Source organism: Hipposideros armiger, unplaced genomic scaffold, assembly GCF_001890085.2.
Source record: "Hipposideros armiger isolate ML-2016 unplaced genomic scaffold, ASM189008v1 scaffold_354, whole genome shotgun sequence".
In the NCBI taxonomy this organism is placed as follows: Eukaryota; Metazoa; Chordata; class Mammalia; order Chiroptera; family Hipposideridae; genus Hipposideros; species Hipposideros armiger.
Genome location: NW_017731704.1, coordinates 1611101 through 1624701, shown reverse-complemented (window position 1 = coordinate 1624701; position 13601 = coordinate 1611101). Strand labels below are relative to the sequence as shown.

General features: G+C 40.1%; 1 pseudogene; it reads left to right on the top strand.

Annotated features, from left to right (window-relative positions):
• LOC109392886 (keratin, type II cytoskeletal 8 pseudogene) overlaps positions 1 to 12748 on the top strand; it is a 51666-nt pseudogene extending 38918 nt beyond the window's left edge.
• The last annotated feature ends 853 nt before the right edge of the window (positions 12749 to 13601 follow it).

Below are 13601 nucleotides of genomic sequence, written 5' to 3'. Positions count from 1 at the left end.
CACCAAAGTGTATGAGGGTTCCTTTTTCTCCACAGCCTCTCCAATACTTGTTATTACTTGTCTTGTTGATAATAGCCAATCTACCAGGTATAAGGTAGTATCATCTCATTGTGGTTTTGACTCGCATTTCCCATATTGCTAGTGAAGTTGAACATTTTTTCATGTATTTGTTAGCTGTTTGTATGTCTTGTTGGGAGAAGTTTCTGTTCATGTCCTCTGGCCCATTTCTTAATCGGATTGTTTGTTTTTTTGTTGTTGAGTTGTATGAGTTCCTTATATATTTTAGACACTAACATCTTGACTTCAGCCCAGAGACACTGATTTTGGGCTTCTGGAATCCAGAATTTTGATAAAATAGATTTCTGTTGCTTTAAGCCACTCAGTTTGTGATTTGTTACAGCAGCCATAACAAACTAATACATAAACTATATTTTCCTGCCTCGTTGATTTTAGACTTTCCATGTAACTTGCTTTGACCAGTGGAATGTGAGCAGACATTATAGATTTGACATTCAAGCAGAAGCTTTCAGTGCATGCTTCAGCAGTCCATCTTGCTCCTATCTTTTTTCATTAACATGTCCCAGACAGAAGCCACTTCTTCAGCCTAGGTTCCAGAAGAAGAAACACACAGACTCAAGCCCAACAAAGTATAGTCAAACACAGCCAAACCCAACCAAGTGAAGCCAAGCTTAGCTGAGCCCAGAAAACTGCAGCCAACCTGCAGCCCTGTTTTCTGAGCAAAAAGTAAGTGGCGTCACAAACCAGAGATTTGGGGGGTTTGCTGCTTAAGCCAGAGGTGAATGATAATGCATGATTATCATTCTGATAATTTGATGAATATTTTACCCATTCTTTTTTCTTTTGATGTTTTTTCATTAATATTATTCCTTTTATTTGCTTTTAACTACTGAGGGGTATTTCTTTTTAATTACATATTGTTTTTCTGTTTAAATGCTCTAGGGTTATGAGTATTCAGCATTCTCAGGATATGTCGTTGGGTGTTTGAAGAGGATTTATAATCATTCCTTAGTCTTCCCTTCTTTAATCATAATTGATATCAATTTTTTTCAGTGTTTTCTAATTCTGATAGTGTTCTATTACCCTGGTATTCTGGGAAGGCAATAATTTTTTGGAAATGTATGAACTCTTCAATGAAATTTGTGACCATAATCAGCTTGTTTATGTTCAAGGATATCTTAAAGATATGAGAGAAGCGTTTCTTCACTCTGTATCCTTTACTTTAATTTCTTCATTTTTTTTGTCCAATTTCTATTTTCCTTCTTTAGATCCCCACACTCAATATTCTGCTACTTCCTAATATCCATTTTCTTTTCCATCAAAATTTGCTTTTTTATCCATAAGGTTGATTCCAATTACACAATTTTATTTGTATTTCTAAATTTCCATACTAAAATCATTCACCTTTTGTTGATGAATATGCCTTGTGAAATATATGCAAGTGATTCTTACTTTTATTGGACTAATTTTCCACTGCTTATATATGTATTGGGCATATTTAACAGAGGAATTATGGATAATATCTTTTTAAATAATCACAAAGGTTCACTGATTGCTTATAGATTGCTACCAGGGAAGACCAATTTCAGAAGTCTGGACATGGTATCAGGGATGCCACACAGGGTTGTGTGTTCTTCTCCTATATAAGAGCACCCAGCCGAAAGGAGAAAGTGGTAGCTGAAATCCAGACTGCACCTGGTGGGAGAAGGGACCTTTTTTTTTCCTTTTTTCCACAAAGTTTCATACAGTCACCAAGATGTGCCTTTGTGGATGGCATCCACCTGGCGGTGGTGCCACAGAGAGCAGTTAAGCAAGGCTCTGGAAGCCAGGTCAGGCAGACTTGCCTCTGACTCCATAATTTGGAATGTACAAAACCAGCACTTTCAAATTTGTTGTTGGCTGATACTTGACTTGATCATTGCATTTCCTGCCAGTTGCAGGTGTTCTGCACTCACAGGTACTCATTATAGAGTGATTCAGGCAGAGCCCATTGTTGAGTCTTGCTTGAGACTGAGGCAGAAATAGTAATTTTAGGGTAATCTCTCAAGCCTCCTAGATGTACATGTGGGTGAGGGCATAAATGGGCCAGGGACACAGACCTATGAAATACATGGGCTCATATGACAAGCTCATATACCTGTGAATATTTTGTATAGGTGGGGAAAACTTTGACCTTACCCCTCCCCCAGCCCAGGTTCATATCAGCTCTTGTTTACAGCCTTCTTATCTCCATTTTATATTATATAAGAACCTTATGATTTTGCTCAGGCAAAACCATGGAGAAAATGTCTGGTTTTTTTTGTCCCTGCTGCTCACCATCTTTATGGTCTTCTATGAATCAAGTATTGTTGTTCCAGGCAGAGTCTCCCTTAGAGTATCCCTCTGTAGACCACGGGGTTAGCTTCAAGGACCACTGCTGAAATTCGCAAAGTGGGAACCCTCAGAGACTGCCCCGCTCAGGTCCCTGTCAGGCACCCTCAGGGGCCCACACTGTTTTTTTAGGAGCAGCTGAGGCAATACATGACCATCCCCCAAAACACCAGGGTTCACGTTAGTCTCTTTCCATCCTGAAAGTCAAATGGCTTCCAACCCCTGCAAGGGTTATTCAATAATCTAGCCTCAAAAGCATAGACCTCCCAAATTAGAGACCTGGGAAGGGTGACTTCAAGGTGCTATACACTCTTTTAGCCACAAACACAAATAATTTCCACATAAGTCAGGAAAGCCCAGAAATAAGGTGCATGGAGTTGGCTGTAACAGTTACATTTTTATTTTCTTTGTTAATAAGAAAAAAAGTCAATCATATTCACTACATTAATAATAATAATAGTAGTAGTAATAGCATTAAGCCCCATTAATTAACAAAACTGCTAATGAATAGAAGAATAAAATATCATTTTTTGAAGTAGGATTTTGGTGGTGATATGTGTTTCAGGTGTATGTTTGAGCTTGGAACGCTCTGCATCTGTAATTGGGATTTGGAATATTTTGAGAGCATGCCAAACAAATAAATCCAGTTCTGTGACATAACTCAGCATGAGCTCCAAATTAAATTTAAAGGCAAGAACATGAGAATAGACTAGGAATGTTAATAAAAATGGTTAGATTCTTTTGAATTCTTTTGCAATGCTAACCCTCAGGAATTAAAAGATTTCCAGTTTTGCACTGTGGAAGTTTAAAGTGTGTTCATTAAGTTATCTAGAAATAAGAGGGTGGCTGAAGCGAAGGAATTTTATAGAGTTCCTGTGTTGAATTTCACTAGAATATGCACTGGATTTATCACTGGTTTTGCTAAATTCAACAATGTGTTCACTGAGTAAAACCAGTGACCAAATCTTGAGTCAGTGGGGTAGCCAGACTGGGAGTGGCCAGGTACTGGATATTAATAGATCCCTTGGGAGCTAATGGTCAATACAGGTGGTCAGGACAGGTTTCAACAACAGAAAGTACAAGGAAAGTCAACAAGAAAAGCACTCTCTGTCAGACCCACACCTCAGTGGCAGGCAGGGTCTTGGTGGATGGGACAAAAGTAGTGGAAGCCTCAGGTGGTAGAAGTCTTTAGCAAGAAGTTTCAGAAGCCCAGACAAAATGCTTCCATCACTGACAAAAAATAACAATGGCAATAATTTTTCTTACTATGTTCAAGGCATTTAAAAACTAGTGAAGTTAGTATAATTATTACCATTTTATAGATGAGGCCATCGAGGCTCGGATAAGTAAAGCAACTTGCTTACTACACACAAGTAGTCAGTGAGTGAGCTTATGCTTGTAGCTTAGTCTGATCCTTTGGAAGATAGCGGGTTGAAAACTCAAAGGGACTAGGATAGCAGGCATGAAATCAGCTAAGGGATTAAAGTGTAAAGGCATAAGGTAGGGGTGTGGTTGCAACATATGAAACACAAAGTGAAGGGGGAGAAATATCGTAAATTTGAAGCACTTTCTGCTAAGCATCTTGTAGGTTGATCTTCTAGCCAAACAGCCTCATTGGCTGTTTTCCCCTTATAGCAGGTTTTAGAAACTCTGTTGTATAGACAACTTTCCTCACTGTTGCATTCATTCAGGGTATAAATATGGGTAAGACTGGCTCCACTTCTGCTTTTAAAGAAGCCCTTTTCTGGCAGGGTACTCCACAGTAAGTGCAGAGAGATTTTCCTCAGCTTTCCTCTCCTCTCCCCCTTTCCTCCCAACAGGCTATGCTACTGTTATACAAGCATACAGGTCCCTTCTATTTTATTAGTCTCACTGTTAAAGAAACAGGTGGAAGATGATTATGGCAGAGTTACACATTTGTGGAGTTCTCAAAGTCTGTATATTTCCTGAGCATGTTTTAGTAAGTTATGTGTGAGCATCCTACACTCCTGGCTGGGATGCACTGAATATCTTCCCTGTTTCTGAGGCAGCTTTTAGTAAGGGCTGTGGCAGCCTCTGCTCACTTTCTAGGCTGAAAAAGCAAATCAAGGTACAAGGAATACCTTGGTTTGCGAGCATAATTTGTTCCAGAAACAAACTACTTGTAAGACATCACTCATTTACCAAGTTAAAATGTATTAGAAATGTTTGCTCGTCTTGCGGAACACTCACAAACCACATTATTTGCAATCCAAGGTTTTACTGTATAAGGAAGAGTTAGGCTCCCAGTAGCATATTGAGATCATTGAAAATCTTCAACTCAGGCGGGTGGGAATTAACCTCTCACGGGACCTCCGCACCCCACCTCCACCCTATGAAATGACCCAAGGCACGTTTCCTCACTTCAATGGAAGGGATCTTGCTGAGACGTGAATCTGTCCTAGTTTGTTTTTCCAGTGTGGAATGGCCTGAGGAGCGACTGGAACTGCAGGTGGAGTTCAGGTGCCCCAGATGTGAAGGCTGGAGGGCTGGAGGGGTAAGGAGACAGACTGGCTATTATATTTATGATCCTACAGGCAGTTTTCCAGTGTGGAGTCTTAACTGATATGGATTTCCTTCCAAATTAATGTATAAATTTTTAAAATGTGATTTGTTATAACAATTTATATATTTAAATAAAATGTTTTATAGAAGGAGCATTTTGGAAAAGTTAAGGTGATACCTATTTTACTTGAATGTAATGACAGAATAATTTTATTCTCTTTTTCTCAAGCTTTTCAAAGGGACTATTGAACAAATAATCCATTTGACTAACTTACCTCTTCAGGTGTCTCCCATGTAAACACCTACTTTTATTTATCATATTCTCATATACCAGGAGATTGCTTATTTTTTAAACATTTTTTCAAAGTCGTTATTTAGAAACTTTTCAGAATAAGAATTTTTAAACCTGGATTGATGAGATTGTTGAATGTTTTGAATAGCAGAAGAAAAAAATTCTTCAAAATCTTGCATTTTAATAGCATTGTGGACTTTAAACCCCCAAAGCATTATTTTGTGGTATGGCTTATGCTTTGCCTCTGGGTCAGTAACAAAGGAGGCTGATATTTGTATATACAGTAAAACCTTGAATTGCAAGTAACGTGGTTTGCAAGTGTTCTGCAGGACGAGCAAACATTTCTAATACATTTTAACATGGTAAACGAGCAATGTCTTGCAATACAAGTAGTTTGTTTCCAGAACAAATTATGCTCGTAAACCAAGGTATTACTGTACTTACTTGTGCTACCTCATTCATTGCATTTGTAGATTAAAATTAATTAGGATTTTCAGAACATCCTGGCATTGTGTAGTAAACCAATGTCAAAAAAAGTAAAAATACTTATCTTCTTTAAATAATTTATTTAGCTTATTTTATTCTCACATATTTTACATAGTTTAAACCTTACAACCACTGAGCTTCAGCTAGGTGAAATGATTTCTATGAGAAAAGACAGCTAGCAAATATCACCACTGGAGTTCAAAAGCAAATCTTCTGAGTCTGTGCCTGTTATTTATTTCAGCGTCTGCATTTTTAAAACTACCTACCTACAAAACCTTGGCTACAAAACAACCTGACGTGATTGTTACCTGGTGAAGCAGAAGGGAAGGAGGAAGGAGATGGAAGAGAAGAACAGGCATCCCATGGATGGAAGCCCCAGGCATGGAGCTGGTTTCCTGAGGATGCAGATGCTCACGTGACTCGCTATGCTTTGAAGGTCCTGGAAGAGTATACTTCCTGCTTGTCGGACTGGGGTAAGTCCTCTCTGAATATTCCACTACGTGCTAGGGAACAAGAAATGCCATAGGAGAAAAACTAATAAAGAATACAAACAGATAACTTATTGAAAAAGAAATACAATGACTTTTGAATGTATCAAATGGTACACAAATGATAGCAATAATGAAGTATGATTGTTCACCTGTCAGACTGAGAAAGCTGAAAGTTTTCTAATGCGGTGTTGGCCACAATAGAAGGAGACTGTGAGTGTAACGTGATACGTCCTTGAAAACAATGGGCAATATTAATCAACATTAAGAACACTTACTATTTAAATTCTGCCTTTGGGAATTTATCCTATAATATATGAACATATGCAAAATGACATAAATAGTGGATATATTTACAATAATAAAAGAGTAAATATATTTTTATCAATACAGGACTAGTTAAATAACTTATGGTACACCTACACAATGGAATAATATTACAAGTACATACATATAAATATATACATGCATATGTGGTAGATATATATGTGCTGCTAATTATACACCTTGGAGATTGATAAATGAAAAAACAAAACTATGAAAAAAAACCAGTGTTTTAGCACATAGATGCATAGCATACTCTGGAAACATATATGAGAATCTTCTAAAATATCATTGCCAACAGACTGGGAAGGATACCAGTAATAATACACATATTTTGTCTTCTTTCATTTTTTTTACATTTACTTGTATGTTGATAAAAAAATAGCCAATGCGAAAAATATTCAAAATGAATAAATATTTATTGTGGTAGCCAGGATTCTAAGATGGCCTCCAACATCCCTGCTTCTGAGTGTAGGTGCCCTGTATAATCGTCAACACTCAAGTGCACGTGGTGCCTACCAATAGGATGGATTTCATTCTTGTAATTAGGTTACGTTATGTGGGAAGGGTAGAGGGATTTTGCAGATGTAATCAAAGCCCCTAATCAGTTGACTTAATCAAACATGAGATTTCCTGTGTGGGCCTGCTAATTAAGTGTGCCTTTTAAAAGAGGGTTCAGAATATATAAAGATATTTGCACCAGCCTTGAAGAAATAGGCTGCCATGTTGTGAGGGGCCTGTGTGGCAGGAACTTGAGGGCAGCCTGTATTTCCTGAGAGTGGACCCTGGTCGGCATCTGGCTTGCACCCTTGTTCTGCACCGTGAGCAGAGGACCCAGTTTAGCTATGCTGAACTCTTGACCCATGAAAACTGTGAGAAATACGTTTGTGTTGCTTGAGTCTCTAAGTCTGGTAATTTTAATGCAATTATAAAAAATAAACACCATTGAGTATTTACTATGCACCAAGCAAATAGGTTTTATCACAACATGGTAAGGAAATGTTTTTCTTATTGCCAAGTAAGGAAAATTGAATTTCATAAACTAAATTCTCACAACACAACCCCCATGTGTGGGGGTATAGAGGCCACTACAGCATCTGCCAAAATAGAAAGTGGACAGTGAGAGAGCAGCCTTGCCCTGCATATTTCAGTAAAGATTGGTTGAATTTAACCTCTAGGAGAACATTAGTATCTATGTTGTCTGCTTAGCTGTTTGCGTAGGCAACACCACCACGCTTTGAAAGGGGCCTGTTTTGAAGGACAAGCAGCAAAAGGGATGGGAGTCAGTCTTACTCTAACAACAGTCATGGCCTGGGAAAATAAATAAGGATCCAAGTAAGTGATAGCAGCTGTGAAAAAAGTAAACTAAAAATGAAGCCAAGAATCGTGGTTCTAAAACTCATGTCTGCATCACCTGATACACTTTAAAAAGTAGTTTCTTAAACTCTAAACAATGCCAGTCAGTGTGATTGAGAAGGTCTAGGAAGAGGCATAGAAATTAGCATTTTTAACAAAAAAATATCAGGTGAGTCTGATGCAGGGGTCTGGGGACACAATATGAGCAGCACTCTTGGAACTGTGGGTCTCATCCATGGGTGACAAGCTAGTAATGGAACTTGTACCCAGATAGAGATAAAAAGAGAACTAACCTGAGAGAAGGATGTAAGTCTAAGGTGCTTTTTAAAAGGAGGCTCAAGGCATTCAGTCCTTCAGGCAAATCATGAATTATCCTCTCTATAACTAAAGGACTCTTACTTGGAAGATATTTAAAAACACTGCTCTCTCCTACATTTAATAAAGGTATCGTGAAGAACAAAATATAATTACACATATGAAGAGCTTTCAAGGGCAAAAAAAAGATTTTTTTTCTAAATCAATGAAAGTTGTTATAATAATATTCTAAATTATGTAGTATTAGCAAAACTATCTTAAAAGATTTCCACTCCCTATGGCTTTGACATGTCATAGTGAAATAACACTTTTATGCACATAGAACCAACATTTATCTTCATCAACAAGAATTATTCACTTATAATTTATATGAAGGTCAGTCCTGGAACTATATGAGCCTAAATAAGTTGATTAATTGAAACAGTCATTCGTTTTCTTATGCTTTGTTCATAGACAGGTGGTAACAACATAATACATGCCAAGCACACCAGGACGTGTCTTAGATGTGTCAGCAGAGGATTGCAGTGCTATCTAAGTATGTGTAGAAACTATATGCATAAACCTTAAAGGCATAAAACAGAAGGTGAATTCTAAGCAAGTAACAATGAAGGCACGTCTTCAGGGGAAGTGAATATTAGCAGAGATCAGGTATATATTATTGGGTTGTCAGAAAAGTCATGGCGTATTTTGTCTATGTTTTTCAAAGATCATTTATTTATATAAAGAACAAAGACCCATCAATGATATATTGCTTGCTTTGTTCGATAACCTTTTTCCGTCTTTCAGTGAGCTTCATAATTCCTTGTTCATAGAAGGACTTGTCTTTATTTATGAAAAACTAAACAAGATGCTGATTTACAGCCTCATCTGAATTGAACGTATACCACACAAGGAGTTCTGAAGAGAGCAAAACAAGCAGAAGTCCGATGGCACAAGGTCAGGTAAGTATGGTGGGTGTGGCGACACATCCTGACAAACAAATAATTTTTGACAGGTGATCAAACTTGTGTATGGTCTTTCATTGTTGCGATGGAGCACAACTCCTTTACAATTAACAAACTCTGGACATTGCTGGACGATGGATTCATTCAAACTGTCCAATTGCTGACAGTACACATTCGAATTGATTGTTTGGTTCCTTGGTAGGAGCTTGGAAAACATGACGCCTTTAAAATCCCACCACACTGAGAGCATAACCTTCCTGTGATAAATGTCTGCTTTTGATGTCATTTGAGGTGAATTATCACGTTGGAACCAAAAAAGTTTGCACACCACATTGTTGTAAACAATCCACTTATCATCACCAGTTATTAGTCACTTCAAAAAAGGATTGTTTTCCTCACATTTAATGAGCACATTGCAGATGTTTATACATGCCATCAAATAAACTACTTTGAGTTCATGTGGAACCCAAATATCGAGCTTGTTTACATATCCCAGCTTCTTCAGGTGGTCGTGAACACTTGAGTGATGGATGTTCAATGTTTCTGCAATCTCTCTTGTCGTGTAACGTGGGTTTGACTCAATCAATGCTTTTATTTTGTCATCATCTACCTCAGTGGACCACCCTAACCGAGGAGCGTCATTGAGATAAAAATCACCAGCACGGAATTTCAACAGTGAACCATTGTTGGCACTGACATTCTGGTAGAGCATTGTCACCATAAACTTTATGCAACTTTTCACAAGCTTGACGCACATTCTTCCCTTTATGAAAGTAAAACAGTAAAATATGGCCAAAATGCACAGTTTGGTCTTCCATCTTCAACTTGTAAAATCTCCAAAACTCAACCAAAACACTCAAGTTTTGTTTTAGAATGAAGCTAGAACTGTCAGTTGTCAAATGACATAGCAATAACATAGATACAAATAACTCTAATACTTCCAAAAATGAACTAGTGCCATCTGTTGCAAACATACATCATGACTTTTCCGACAACCCAAAAGCAAAGACATCTCTCTTAGGCGCTGTGGGAATTTGTATCAGTTAGACTGCTTTTGATGACAAATAACAGAAGACCCACCTAACATTGGCTTAAATAATGTGAAAATTGTCATCTCATAACAAATTGGAGATAGAATCAGTCCAGAGTTAATTCAGTGGCTTCAGGACATGATCAAGGAAAGTTTCTTTTCTCTTTCTGCTGTGCTACTCTTGGGGTTTGCATCTGTCCTTGAGTTCTTCCCCTAAAACTATTTAAAGTATCACACCTACCAATGCATCAACCAATAGTAGGAACAGAGGGAAGTCCCTGTCTTGTCTCCTTGCAAGACTGTCCCTCTGACTCAGAGGGTCACATACTGACGCTAAAAGTGATCCATGGCCACAGGAGAGGCGAGGAGAAGAGAAAACCACTATGTGGGCTTAGACTAGTCATGGTTCAGCCCTGGGAGCTATGGAGGGCCAAGCGCCCCAGGTGTTTGAATGCTGTATGGAGGAAGCAAACAATTCAGCTGTTTGTTTTGCAAAGGAAAAGAGGATAAGGATAACTATTCAAATTAAATGAATTTCGAACAGTGGGTAAAATGAATGGAACAATTATCAAGTATGAACATTTGGGAAACTGGAACTAATTCATTATAACTGGCTCATAGAGACCAAGCCTAGCTTGACACAGATCATGGAGCATCTTACATTTATCCTAAAGAAAACAGGGAGTTAGGAAATGACATGGTGAAACTTACGATCTAGAAAGATCATACTGGAAAGATGACTCTGATTTTGGAGGCAAGCAGACCAACAAGAGAACGTTATGATGTTCAGGTGAAGGGTTATGCCCTACAGTATTGGCAGTATATGTGGAGACAAAAACGTCTGGTCCCAGAGATACTTGAAAGATAAAACTAATAGAATGTAGTTACCATTCTATTAACTTTATCTTTGGGAGGGATGGTAGTTAAGTGAACAACAATCTCAAGTATTGTTGAGTCCCTTTATTTTATATACTTGTACAATAAAAATGTACACTAAGAGGTAAAAACAAAATTATCCTATGTAAAACCAACAAAATACCAATTTAATTAAGTGAAATGGTTTCACAGATGTTAATGGAAAATGCCTTTAAACTTTGTGGCATAAATAAGTCACATTTCTAAAATTTACCACATATGGATATAATTTTAAAATATTCTTCTAAAACGATTGATTCTTTGTTGAGCATCCTAACTTTAATGTCTTATACCAGAAGTATTTTACTTATTTCTCAGCTTTAAAAGAAGTCTAGTCCACTTTGTAGAAAAACACAACTTTAGAAGTATTCATTCTAGAGCTTTCTGGCTCCTTCTCGAGTCCCTGTCTTGTGTGGCCCCCTTGCTTCCACTCCAGCCTCCACTGTGTCCATGAGGGTGACCCAGAAGACATACAGGGTGTCCATCTTTGGCCCCCGGACCTTCAGCAGCTGCTCCTACTCGAGTGCTCCTGGCCCCCAGTCAGCTCCTCGGCCTTTACCTGGGTGGGCAGTGGCTACCGGGCGGGCCTGGGCATCAACCTGAATCTGGTTGGTGGAAGGGCTGGGGGTGTGGGGAGCATCACAGCTGTCCAAGTGAACCAGAGCCTGCCGAGCGCCCTGAAGCTGGACCCCAACATCCAGGCCGTGCGCACCAGGGGAAGGAACAGATCACGACCCTCAACAAGTTTCCCTCCTTCATTGACAAGGTGCGGAGCCTGGAGCAGCAGAACAAGATTCTGGAGACCAAAAGTGGAACCTCCCGCAATCGCAGACAATGACTCACAGCAACATGAACAATGTATTGGACAGCTACATCAACAACTGTCGGCAGCTGGACACTGGCCCAGGAGAAACACAGACTGGAGGTGGAGTCTGGCAACATGCTGGTGGAGAATAAGTACAAGGATGGGATCAACAAGAGCACAGCGATAGAGAATGAGTTTGTCCTCGTCAAGAAGGATGTGGATGAAGCTTACTTATGTAGTGTTGGAGTCCGCCTAGAAGGGCTGACTGACGAGGTCACCTTCTGTAGGCAGCTAGACGAAGAGGAGGTCCGTGAACTGCAGGCCCAGATCTCCAACACGTCTGTGGTGCTGTCCAGGGATAAAAGCTGCTCTCTGGACCTGGACGGCATCATGGCCAAGGTCAAGGCCCAGTATGAGGAGATCACCAACCGCAGCTGGGTAGAGGCTGAGACCATGCACCAGATCAAGTAAGAGGAGCTGCCGACGTTGGCTGGGAAGCATGGATGACCTGCATCACAGGAAGATGGAGATTTCTGAGATGAACTGGAACATCAGCTGACTCCAGGCTGAGATGAGGCCCTCAAAGGTCAGAGGACTTCTCTGAAGGCCTCCATCGCTGATGCAGAGCAGCATGGGGAGCTGGCTCCTAAGGATGCTTAGGCCAAGGTCCCTGAGCTGGAGGCTGCTCTCAAGCAGGACATGGCCCCGTGCCTGCGCTAGTACCAGAATCTCATGAATACCTGGCTGTCCCTGGATGTGGAGACTGCCACCTACTGCAAACTGCTGGAGAGCGAGGAGAGGGGGGCTGAGCCCAGCCTATGGGAGCCTCACACACCCTGGCCTCAAACACAGCCTGAGGTGCCAGCCCAACTCCTGCTCTAGCTGGGTACCGGCTCCTTCAGCCACACCAGCACCAGCTCCTCCAATGGCCATGGTTGTGAAGATTGACATTCGCAATGGGAAACTGGGATCTGAGTCACCTGACGTCTTCCCAAGTAAACAGTAAATGGCTACCGGGGTCCCTCCTGGCCTCTGAACCTGCGGGAAAGGAGCAGTGCAGGGAAGCATCGGGCATAGGACCCCGTCTGAGGCTTGGCCCCAGGCCTCAGCCCTCCCTTGATGGCTGGGAGCCTAATGCCCCGAGGACCGCTTCTTACCCATCCCCCCAACGAAAAGCCAAGTCAAGTGTATTTTTCCAAAATAAAGTCTTAGCTGTCTCTGCCCAACCTAAACACAAATGCATTCTAGTTAAAAACTGTGATAGCTTTTTTAAGGTTGATTTGCTTTAATAACAATTATTTTAACAGAAAATGCTAAAAAATATTGAACCCTATTTTGTTTGTGATTGGTTACCTTTACATTTTGGCAGAAATCATTTGATGCTGAAAACACTATTATGTGTTGTTCATTGGGGTCCCATCAGGTCTTTAGAGAGCCTCGTCCCTCATAGGAATAGCCTCACACTTGGAACTCAGCTAGCACTGGGAGGAATTAGGCTGTAACCTAAGTCTTTGTTAGCAGAGCTTTCTCTGTGTGAAGCAAAACGATCTGTTCAAGTATCAGACTCATGACCTCCCTTTCTCCACACACTGGCGCAAGCTCCATCCAACTAGCCCAGCAGCTGTGCGCAGAATGGAAGAATTCCCCCGTAATGTCTGCTTTAGAGCTCGATCCAATAGAAAATACACTCCGGTTTCCTAAACTGGAGCACACTCCCTGTGAGAGATCAGTTAAG